The sequence below is a fragment of the Pteropus alecto genome, unplaced genomic scaffold, assembly GCF_000325575.1.
Source record: "Pteropus alecto unplaced genomic scaffold, ASM32557v1 scaffold61, whole genome shotgun sequence".
NCBI lineage: Eukaryota > Metazoa > Chordata > Mammalia > Chiroptera > Pteropodidae > Pteropus > Pteropus alecto.
In genome coordinates this window covers 23,707,594-23,720,004 of record NW_006434835.1, presented here as the reverse complement: position 1 = coordinate 23,720,004, position 12,411 = coordinate 23,707,594, and the positions used below count along the sequence as shown (strand labels likewise).

The 12,411-nt window shown below is 41.0% G+C and overlaps 1 pseudogene; it reads left to right on the top strand.

Moving 5' to 3' along the window:
* The first annotated feature begins 1,661 nt into the window (after nt 1-1,661).
* LOC112478534 lies at nt 1,662-1,780 on the top strand (annotated as a pseudogene).
* Nucleotides 1,781-12,411: the final 10,631 nt, after the last annotated feature.

Genomic DNA, 12,411 nt, shown 5'->3' with positions numbered 1-12,411 from the left:
CAATGATTTTCAACTCCAATGACTGGCTCTCCATACATAATTCTAAATAACCCACGCATATTGCTACTTCTCGGTTTTTCTTTTTTAGGCATTATCTGTTGACTTCCTACCATGGAACACAGAGACTGAGTTCATTTTCATTTCCTTTCACCACTACATACCCTTCCAGTTCCCCCAGCCTCCCATTGCAGTTATAATTTTGGTAAGATCAATATTCAATGTTTTTATCTTTATGACTATGTCCATGGTATTCACAGTCGAATCATGTAGTAAAATTATGAGTTTCCTTCCTGAACAACTTTATAATTTTTCCTAGAGGTAATAATGATGCAGGACGGGGAGAATCTCTCTGAGTGGAGAATCAAGGCTTAACACCCCTGAGAGAGGGTCCTTGACTCTGCACGGGGAAGAATTCAAGCGTGAGCCAGAGTTAGAGACAAAAGGAAAGTTTATCAGAGAAAAAATAATGCTCCACAGACAGAGATGTGATCTCTCAAAGTCAGAGAATGAGACCGGAGTGTTTGAGGAATTGGGTTTATATCTGTTTTCCTTTCCGGTTATGGGCATCAGTATTAAAGGCATGGAGAAGTATGTTAGTCCCGGGGAAGTAGTTGTTAGTGATCTCAGGAGGAATCTTCCGCATGCTGATCAGCTAGTTCCCAATGTCTAGCAGCACGTAGCAGGCTCTGAATACAACCTGGTTTAATATTTAGTCAATTTGTATAGCTCTCATGCCTCTTTTCTAGATTAATAATTATATTTTTTTTTGTCTCTTTTGTTTGCTTAATTTTCTGTGCACTTACATTAATGCAACCTCAGACTCGCCACCAGTTAGTTGTCCAAATCTCCTGCCAACACGTTCACACACATCACCTGGTCCATCAGTGTTATCTTAGAGAAATTTCTGCCACTTCCTATGGTCTGGTTACCCTGCACAGCTGGATCGCAGCTGTTGTTCTGGGGTCACCCTTCCACAAATCACTGGCCTTCCTCCTTTGTTGGATTTCCTCTTTCCTGTGAGGGGAGCAGAGTTTGTCACTCAAAATACATCTCTTTCGGTGCATTGATTATTTTAGATTGGTTAATTTTAAGAAACAGCAGACTAGGAGAAGCTCTGAAGTAGAAGTTTCCCTTTGTAAAAGGACATTAACGTTTGTACGGGAGAGCGGTTTGCCTCACTGCACTAGGCCTGCCTCGCTATCCTGGAGAAGGCCATAGTCCCAAAACTGCATAACATTCCTGCCCTTGTTTACTGTTCTTTTCCATAACCTCCATCTACAGCGTCTTCTTTTGTCTTTAACTGAAGATAATTGGGCAAGTTACTGTCTTCCTGGGTCTCTCCCACGTATACAGGAGATATACATGGCATTAAACTTTAATTTGTTTTCCTCCTGAGAATCTCTCTCATGTCAATTTGGTTATTAGACTAACCAGAAAAAACTAAAAGGGTAGAAGGAAATTTTATTTTCCTCCCCACCTATATTGTTTTCTTCTTCTTTGTCTTAATACCCCATTAAGGTTGAGCATATCCTACCAAAACTTCCTGAGAAAGAAGAGGAAGTACATTTTGAAAGTACATCTTGGATGTCTGAAAATGTTCTTATTCTATCCCTACACTTTACTGATGGTTTGCCTAAGTGTAGTATTAAAATACAAAATTTGTCTACAGCCATGCTACCCTGAACAAGCCCGATCTCGTCTGATCCCGGAAGCTAAGCAGGGTGGGTCCTGGTTAGTACTTGGATGGGAGGCCACCTAGGAAGACCAGGTGCTGTAGGTGGAAAAAATAAAAAAAATAAAAATAAATAAGGGATTGTAAGTTGACAAGGTCCTTGCAATCTGTGAGGTCAACTAAGGGTTGCCTCACCTAAAAGATAAAAAAATAATAAAAAAATTAAAAAATACAAAATTCAACTGAGTAAATTTGAAGATATAATTGGCTTTTTAAGTGATTCAGGAAGGGGATAGCATCTGGCAACTAGAAAGAAATTTGCTCTGAGGGACTATACAAAATGGGAAGTTTTTATAGGTAGAAGAGTGGGACCAGGGAGCGATTAACAAAAGAAAAGAACGAATTACATTTAGACTAGGATGGGTTCTTTTGGGAGAAAGGGAATGGCAGAGGTTTTTATCATGCAGATTGCTTCTTTCTCTGAGGGTAAGATGGAAATGGAGCGGGTCTCAGTGACTGATTACCTACTGGTGCTTGACCAGAAAATTCCAGACTGGTTGATGAAGATTATGTTTCTTAGGTTGAAACCACAATTAGGTCAGGTATTAAATCCAAGTTTGATATTATGGGTTTTAGCACCAGTGACGCCATTTTGGGCCCGTGGCTTTCTTTTTAACAGTAGAAATTTAGGCTGCAAATTGTTTTCTCTCAGAATTATGGAGTCATGGCTCCATTGATCTAACATCTAACAATGCAGGGGAAAGACTGATGCCATTCTGATTCCTGCTCTTTATCAGTGTGTTTTCTCTCTGAAAGCCTGTAAGATCTTATCTTTGTCCCAAGCATTCTGAAATTTCACAATGATTTACATTGATACGGGTCTTATTTATTCCATGGCCTGAGCACTTGGTGGCTCCTTTCAATATAGAAATTCTTATCTTTCAATTCTGGAAATTCTTCTCTATTGATTTCCTCCCTCATTTTGCTGCTTCTCTTGTTCTGAGACTCCTCTTGTTTGCATATTAGAATTCTTAGGGTAATTTCTATTTTTTCTTATCTTTTCTCTCAGATTCTCTGTCTTTTTGCTCTCGTTGCTGGAAGATTTCTTCATCTTTCAACCTCTCTGTTGGGTCTGTCATTTTTGCTATCGCATTTTGAATTTCTAAAAACTGCTCTTTCTCTGTGAATGTTTCTTTTTAATAAAATATTTTGATCTTGTTTCATGGTTACAATATCTTATCTCCCTAAAGATATTGACATAGGGTTGACACACACACACACACACACACACACACTCTCTCTCTCTCTCTCTCTCTCTCCCTCTCTCATTTTCTTCTCTTACAAAGTGTCTGCTTTCTTTAAATTGCTTTTTTTAAAAAAAATTTGTTTTGCTTTCTTACTCTCTCTCTCTTTCTCTCCCTCCCTCCCTCTCTCATTTTCTTCTCTCACAAAGTGTCTGCTTTCTTTAAATTGCATTTTTTAAAAAAAATTTGTTTTGCTTTCTCTCTTTTATATGAGGCTTTCCTCATGTCTGATGGTCCTTGGTTATTTGAAGCACTAAAAAGCTGATTGAAAGCTTCAAAACATGGGTAGCTCCTGTTGAATATTAGCTTTGTTTTGGGGTGATCTGGCTGGAACTCCCACTGTTAGTATCTTGGGGGTGTTTCCTCTTGATCTGGTCAGATTTCCCAGAGAAGACATGTCTAATTTTCCACCATGGAGGATAAAAACCTGGCTGTCAGTGTTCTGACAGTTGACTGTTTCAGAAATTTTGTATAGTGAGAAATTTTGTATATTATATGTAGAAATTCAGGTTTCATCTTCACTTTCCCGCAGCCACCTGAGAGTTCAGTTTTCTCAGGATTGCTGCCATGCTTCAAACATGTTGCTGTCATTGTTTTCTCTTCCTTTCTTCCTACTATTGTCAGCCATGGCTTTTAAAAAGAATTCAGGTTAGGAGAGGGAGTGAAAATAGAAGTATGTATTCAATCTACAATCTTAACCGGAATCCACTATTGAATTGTCTTTTCTCTTCAGTTTTGGCTTCACACACAAAAAATTGGATTTGTATAAATTATATGCTCATACACTTTGTCTTACCAGGGGTTATAGTAATATTTGGTGAGTATTCTATGGTTTATAATTATTTTCTCGCTCTTGATCTTGTTTAGTTTTTATTATCACCAGTGAGGCAGGAAATATGATTCTTCATTTTTAAGTATTAGAACACTCAGATTTAGAGACGTTGAGTTCTATCCAAGTTCTATTAGTTGGTAAGGAGCTGAGACAAGACTCAAAGCCAGATTTGATGACTCTGAATCTGACTTTTATTTTTGTTACCTACATCGGCTTTTTGGTGAACACTTTCTGTAATCAGCCTGTGAAGCAGCCTGTCTCACCAGTAGAGGCTTCTGCGAGGAGGTCCTCCTGATTAAAAGCTGAAACCTGCCTCTTTTAACATCTTCCCATGGGTTCTGGTTCTGCCACCATCAGTTCCATGGCATAGATCTAATTTTTCTTCCTCATATAAGGCTTTTAACTCTGTATTCAGCTGTCATTGAGGTATAGATAAAAGTCAGTGGGGTTGTAAACATTAAAGAACTCTGAGTCTAGGATGTTGGATGTATGTTGAAGTTAACTTTGGTGATAATACATAGCGTGTGAGTGGGATACCAGAATTCTCAAAGAATGATGGTAGTGACTGATGGGGGATTGGCAGATGACAGCAACAAGGCTGGGCAGAGAGAGCACGGTACATTTGAACATCGTGAAACTCAAAGAAAGAAGAGATTTTGCTTATGGGTAGATGGCAGACATACAATGAAAAGATTGGAGAAGGCTGCCCTGCCTCCTGACCACAGAATCAGGTCATAACGAATCCATACATCAAATAAGGCGAGGAGCTGGAAGAAACAATGGGTATATAGGTTGAAGATGTGAAGGAGCCCATTATAAGGAAATGAGGTTTAAATAAGATAAAGTGGAGAGAATTAGGATGAGATTAGTGAAAGACAGAATTGGGGAAAAGTAAGCTCAGAGCAGTTCAAGGCTGTGTATATGACCTTGAATTAATTAAAAAACATGAAATTCCTCCACCCTCGACCTGCTGCTGTGGCAGTTGAGGGCAATACGAAGACAGCCTGAGCCTCGTTTCTGTCTCTTCCTTTTCTGATGGAAGCGCCCTCGACCTGCTGCTGTGGCAGTTGAGGGCAATACCAAGACAGCCTGTCTCTTCCTTTTCTGATGGAAGCACGCCTGTGGAGAAAGCCTGTGTCCTCACCTGTAGCATGCCCTGGCTTGCCACCTGGCCCACAGGGTTCTTTCTTGTCCGTCACTGCCAAAGGCATCGGGTGAAGGATTTGTTCTGAAGCCAAAGCAAATAGCAGCTGAGAGACACACAACAGTTGGCGTCTGGCTCAGATGACTCTGGCGCCTTCCTAGACAACCCTACTTACCCCAAAGAAGTCTTCCTGGCTCAATGAAAACTATAACTAACATTTGTGCAATGCTTTGGGGTTTAACAGACACTTTCACATAGAGTGTCTCATCCTATCCTCCCAGCTATGCTGGTGGTAAGTTTTATGATTCCCATTTTACAAATGAAGAAATTTCCAGCTCCATCCCTGATAACTGTGTGACATCGAGTGAATCATTAGCTCTCTCTGGACATCAGCTTTCTTAGTAATAGAATGGGAACAAGACTTATGACAATGTTGTTTTGAAATTTAAATAAGATTATGTATGTATCATTTTTGCACACAGTCGGCATCCCATGAATGTTCTTTCTATATTTCTGCTTAGATGATTTACCCCCAGTTCACTGAGCCAGAGAAGGGAAGATTTGGAGTCACCACCTGCATTTGCCACTAAGGAGAGGCCATTTCTAAAGAGAGAGATGAATAATTTATAAATATCAGCTTTGGTGACTGTGATAGATTATAGGGATGATCCCAGCAATTTCTTCCATCCCTAGGTGCATGCTTTTTTGCAATGTGAGATTGTCATCCTTCTAATAAAAAGTGGAGTATATTTCCCCTCCCTCTTGAACCTGGGCTGGCCCCGTGACTTACTTTGATCAATAGAATGAGTCAGAAGTGCCAATGGGTCTTGAGTGTCTACTTTCACCTTCTGATGCCCTGTGACTCTCATGGCAGAAAAGTCAGGCTTGTCTCTTTGAGGATTATGGACCACATGGAGAGAGAGAACCAATCATCCCAATAGTTTAAGCCATCACTACTGAGGCACCAGACTTGGGACTGAGGTCAGCTGGAACAGTCAGCCCCCTACTGGCATTTCCTTCAGTCCCCACCCCCTCATCTGCCCAATGCCAGCAGCATACTTGACCCCAAGTGAGACCAGCTGAGGAACTGCCCAGTTGAGCTTGGCCCAAATTAAAGAATACGGAAGAAATACATGATCCTTGTTTTAGGCCATTAAATTTGGTGTGGATTGTTGTGCAGAATAAACAACAGATCCATGACTAAGATAAGATGCTAAGACACTGTCAGGAAGATAGTATAGACACTGAAATCAAGTACAAAAGGAACTCACAACACTATCTTTCTCCTTTAAATTATGTTTGATTTAAACATAAATCATCGAGTGGTCCTTTTGACTAAATATAGAACTATGAACCTGATGAATTTGCAAAGTCTTACTCCTCTGATACATGTAATTCTTTGGATGAATAGATGTGGTCTGATCTTCCATTTAGGTGGTTCAAGCTCAGAGTCTCATTGATTCCCACCTCATCTTTCTGATCAATAAAAGACCAGACCATAAAAACAAACAATCCAATAAAAAAACGGGCAGAGGACCTGAAAAGACACTTCTTCCATACAAATGGCCAACAAACATATGAATAGATGCTCATTATTGCTAGCTATTAGGGAAATGCAAATCAAAACCACAATGAGATACTATCTTACACCTGTTAGAATAGCTGTTATCAACAAGACGTGTAATAACAAATTTTGGAGAGGATATAGAGAAAAAGGAACCCTCATATACTACTGGTGGGACTGCAAATTATACAGCCATATGGAAAACAATATAGAGGCTCCTCAAAAAACTGAGAATTGATCTACCATATGATCCAGCAATCCCTCTGCTGGGTATTTACCCCAAAGACTGAAAACCCATATCCAAAAAAGTATTTTCACATTGTTGTTCATAGCAGCATTATTCACGGTGGCCAAGACATGGAAGCAACTGAAATGTCCTATGATAGATGATTAGATAAAGAAGTTGTGGTACATATATACAATGGAATATTACTCAGCTATAAAAAGAGATGAAATACTGCCATTAGTGACAACATGGATGGACCTCGAGATAATAATGCTAAGCGAAATAAGCCAGACAGAAAAAGTTGAAAACTACATGATATCACTTATATGTGGTACATAAACCTAAAAGTAACCAAAGAACCGGGCAAACAAACAGAGACTTATGCCTATAGACTAGTGGTTACCAGAGGGTAGGGGGCAAAGGGGAAGGAAGGAGGCAGATGGTATAAAAGGGGTCAAATATGTGGTAACATTAAAGAATTTAAAAAAAAAAAAAAAAGACAAGACCAAAAATGTCTGATAGAGGGTTTTGGATATATTCTCAACGTCATGCTGGGAGTCCCCAGTAGAGCTTGGGCCCAAATCTCTCAGGCCTTGACCCCCAGCAATCCCTTTGGCCATGTGGTGAGAGCATGTTCATCTCATTATCATCTGATCGGCATCTCAGAGACCTCTAAATTGTTCCAGAGCAAATAGTGCTTAGAAAAGGGGATACAGAAGCAGGGAGGATAGAAACAAAATATTTCAGGGTAGGGTGAACTGATTACTCCAGCCCTGCCTCTGTCTGGGTCAACTCGAGCATTTCAGAAGAATGTTGGTCTGAAGGGACTGAGACAATCCCTGAAAAACTTCATAACCAAAGTAGACATCCAAAGCACACTGTCCTTTTCAGGTCACCTGGTAGTTCCTATCCTGTATTTGCCCATGGACAGGGGAGAAGACTGAAGTGATGATGTCATGTAGTGGAGAACAGATGACATTCTCCCTGAAGACCCCAAAAGTGACTGGCTTTAGAGCAATTTCTCCAAGGGTCAATGGGAAAATACTAGTAAAACTATCACATGCTCATCTGCTTGTTTTGGGGTAAAGTAAGATTAATCATGTGGGTCATGAGTCACCTGTGAAGCATGTGTTGCAATCCAGGGTTCAGGTTGCTGTGTGGATTCTAGGGTTCCTCCCTCCCTTTCTCAGGGTCAGTCTTGGGCACAGTGTCTTTAAGGTACAGGATGTGTTTTAATTAAGTCTCCCTCACTCTCCCCTCTTGCTCTCTTTGCCAGCAACAGTGATGAGGCGAGGGAGTCACAGACAGCAGAAATGGTTGTTTGGTTCTGGAGATCAGTTTTCTTTACACAATCCCGCGGCCCATGCAAGCAGGCAGGAGAAAGGGAGGGGCACAAGCTGGGGAACTCCGTTGTTCACTCCTGGGTTCTTGGAGCTGTGGCGTGCATCCCACCTCTCCAGCCCGTAGGCAGTCGGCAGCATTTATGGTGGTTAGGAGGGGACTCAGGACAACCGGACGCCAGGAATAAGGAATTCTGGCTCCAATGCTGACTGACCTGCTGCATGAATTCAGGCAGGTTAATTAAATTAACATTTCTGAGGCATGTCCCAATTTACAATGTCCTTTCAAAAGTACTTTTGAATTAATCCTTCCAAAACCACTGTGACATATGTGATATGTCAGATGTGATTATTCCTATTTAAGAGATGAAGAAGCTGAGGCTCAGAGAGGCGAAGTGATTTGCCCAAAGGCATATAGCAAATAGAACCAAAATCTGCTGCCTCCAAGCCCTTTGCTTTCCCCATCATACTTTGCCACTCCTTCTAAATTAACGTCTCTGAGCCCAAGTTCTGTCATCATTGAAATAATGATAATTTTACTGGGCATTTTCTCTGTGTGCGGTAAGCATGTTACCTGTGTGATCGCATTTAATCATTTAATCCTTAAAATAACATGTGGGCAGGAACTATTTTTATCCCTGTTTTACAGATGAGAGAACTGGGGCTTAGTGAGATCAGAAACTGGTCCAGTCAAAGCCCACACTCTTAGCCACCTTGCTATATAAGTTCCCATCAGTAATTGAGATGAATCCCCAATGCACCTACCTCACCATGTAATAGGTAAGGTAATTTTGGAAGATAAAATTAGATAGTAGATATAAAAACACATTTTGAAAGTTAAACATGTGTGGCATAAATATAAGGAAAGATAAAAATCTCTACTTCTGCAGATCTTACACTATAATAAAGCCCAAACTAACTTCCAACAAACTGACACAATCATAAATCTCTGACAAAGTAGCAGAGACAACCAAATGAAGAAGCTGCAAGGGGAGGGTGCTGGAGCCCAGAAACACCAATCCCGGAGGACTTCCTAAAAGAGGTAAGTTTTGCCTAAGTTCCTGGCAATAAGGCAGGCACAGAATATAAAAGAGGAGGCATTTCAAGCAGAACACTGGCTGGTAGACCACGCTGCCCTGTCCAGGCGAGGATAAGCAGGAGTCCAGGCAGGGATGGAGACTCTGAGAGGAGCGAGTAGAAGTTGGTGATGCTCCTGAGGCCACAGCAATGAGTCTGTGTGTGTGTGTTTGTGTGTGTGTATGTGTGTGTGTGTGTGTGTGTGTGTGTGTGTGTGTGTGTGTGTGTGTGTGTGTGTGTGTGTCAGAGAGAGAGAGAGAGATTGAGAGAGAGATTGAGAGAGAGAGAGAGAGAGGGAGAGAGAGAGAGAGAGGGACAGGCAGGACCATTCGCCTCCACCCTCTGCAGGGTCATGCACAATAGCTTCCACATTATCTTAAACACAGACCAAAACTCATCTGCTGACCACTTCTTACTGCCACAATCCTCTATCTCCCACAGAATCAAAATATACTCTCCAATCTTGGCTCAGAATCTTGCTCTCACTTGTGGGCCTTTTCCATGGACTTTTATGTCTCTGTTTATTTTGTGCATTTCATGAGTGGCTCATGCCTTTAAAGGAAATGCACCAGCCGTGGCCTGGCCTGTCATTACAGCCCTTTGCTGGCCGCCAGCTGCACTCACCCCGTTCCTGGGATGGGTGAGCCTGGGCTTTTAATTTGCTGTGACAGGAGATAATTGTTGCTTGAGTTTCCACCTCTGAAAATAAACCAGGGTGGTACTTCCCGGCTGGAGATCCACAGAGGCAAACTCACCCCTGGGGTACGTGCCAGGGAAGGCTTAGCCAGGCCTGGGGCAGCCAGTCTCCGTGTCTCTCACCCCTTTTCCTTTTCTGGATTTCAAAACATACAATTCATGTTTTCTTTAAGAGATTAAGATAACAAAGTTAAGAAAGTTCAGGGAGGCTTTCTGATAATGTATGTAAGAATTCCGGACATAAGATTCTGTGAAATTTCAGACTCTAAAGATATTAAACTCACCACTCTGGCCTAATCCCCAGTTACAGCTCCAGTCAAGTTCAAGCACATCATAGCCTGCCCACCAGAGTTATCCGCCATGTCTTTTTCTTCTTTTTAAAATATAACATCATGCAAAGAACTATCTGGGCAAGGCCTCATCAATCAAAGCACTCTGAATTGCAAGTTGGGTCATGGCTGTCTGGACAATGGGAAAGACTCTTCTTATCTATAAAACGAAGTAGCTGGAAATGATCTGCTAAGGTTCCTTCCAGCACAGGGATCCATTTTTCTTGGATTCCATTCGTGGGCTTATCTTACCATAGTTGACCTGAGTGTAAGGTATTGTGAAGCCTGAGTGGATCACACAAGTTCAGAATGAATAAAGATGTCTTGGAATTGTACATTTTAGCTATGGCTTAGGACTAAAATAATACAGAAGGAGAACCCAAAGGTGGGGAAACTCAGAGGGGCAGAGAAGAATCCATTCAGGAGGACACTACCCTGTATACTCGGAGGCCCTGTAGAGGGTCTATCCTGTGCTGCAGGTCTCTCCTTTTACTCATTAGCTGTATGATCTTGGGAAAGTTAGTTTCCCCTTCTATCACATGGGGAAGATAGCAGAACTCACTGAGCTGTCATGAGGTTTAAGAAGGATAGTATAAATCTTTTGTGTAGCTCACTAAAAATTCTTTCCCTCCTCCTTTTGGGCACCTGGTAGACAGCCTTTCTCTAGTCCCTTGATATTGGACTTAGCCATGTGACTTGCTTTGGCCTATGAAATGAGAGAAGTAGTCTCTGTTGCTCTATGCAGAAGCATTTGACAGTCAGTATAACACTATTGTGCTCCTTTCTTCTTGCTGTGGCAACTGGATACACAATAGATGGTGGAAGCTCTGTTACTCCAGTTCAATGTGTAAAGAAATGTGGAGTGGAGCCCCCACAGCCAACCTGCACTGGACTTTTGATGCGATTGAGAAGTAAATTATTATTAGCTACAAAGATAAACTACCCTACCCTGACTGAAACAATATATACGAAGCACCCAGCATAGCCTCTAGAACATAGTAACCTCGGAGTAAATGATAGTTCCGATCTTGATTCTCATGACAGAGGACAGGACCACTCTTTTGAAGCAACCACCAGAATCTAGCACAGTTCTGAGCAAATGCTTGAACATTCTTTTATAGTAACGGAAGATAAATTCAAAGTTATTAGAGGCTATCAGCACCCAGGGAAACACTGGAGGACTACTATTTGCCCAAGGTGTAGAGTAGAGCCATTATGTGCTTCAGTTTTCACTGACCAGAAGGTAAATTGTGGAATAAGTTGTTCCTACACCCACTCTCGATGAAGTTATTTCTCAGGTATAAGCCTAAGACATCCTCTGTTCAGAGTAAGATGCTAGGTACTGATTCCAATATTTGGCATTGATTACTTAGTGCAAATATCAAAATCTTTATTCATGTCAATATATGTCATAGGAATATTTTTTCTATTAAACTCGGTAAGTTATAAATCTATAGGAATCTCATTTACATTACATTAAAGGGAGCCACAAATAAAGAACCTGGTCATTCTTTTTCAGAGAGTCTCTAGTGACAAAGAAGTTTACAACAGGTAGAGATGAGGCAAGGCAGGTAGAAGTTAAGAGCATGATCTTGGGTGCCCGTGAGACATAGTTTCGCATCCCAATTCTTTCGCTTAACTATAAGATAGTATGTATTCAAAAACTTAAAACTATTCCTGACACCTAGACAACTATCAATAAATACAAGTCTCATCATATATAATGAGTTGGTTGATTATTTTTCACATTTTTATTATTGTTTTATTTATTTAGTCATTCAAAAAATATTTGCTGCAGATTTTCTTGGTGCCATGAACTCTTTAATCTTCCCAGCAACTCTGTGAGATCAGTATTACTGTTTTCGTTTTATAAGTGATTAAACTGAGGCACAACAAACGATAAGAATCTTAAAACCACAGAGCTAGCTAAGTGGAAGATTTGGGCTCTAAACCCAGGTCCGAAATAGGGAAGTCTTACAAATTCTTAGTCGGTAAAGAAGTGGATCTCGGGAGTAAATTAAAAAATCAATACAGCTCCTAGTGAAGGAAAAGAGGTTCTTTCAATACCATCCAGCCCACTCTGAAGTCCAGTGAGTTTCAACTTGATAGGGATGTTTAATATAGAAAGGTATGCTGACAAGGAGTATGAGTCATCTCCTGAGCACAAATACCATCTGTGCAGGGAATGTCGGGGAAGTACATGTCATTCAAGAGTGTCTGACTCCCC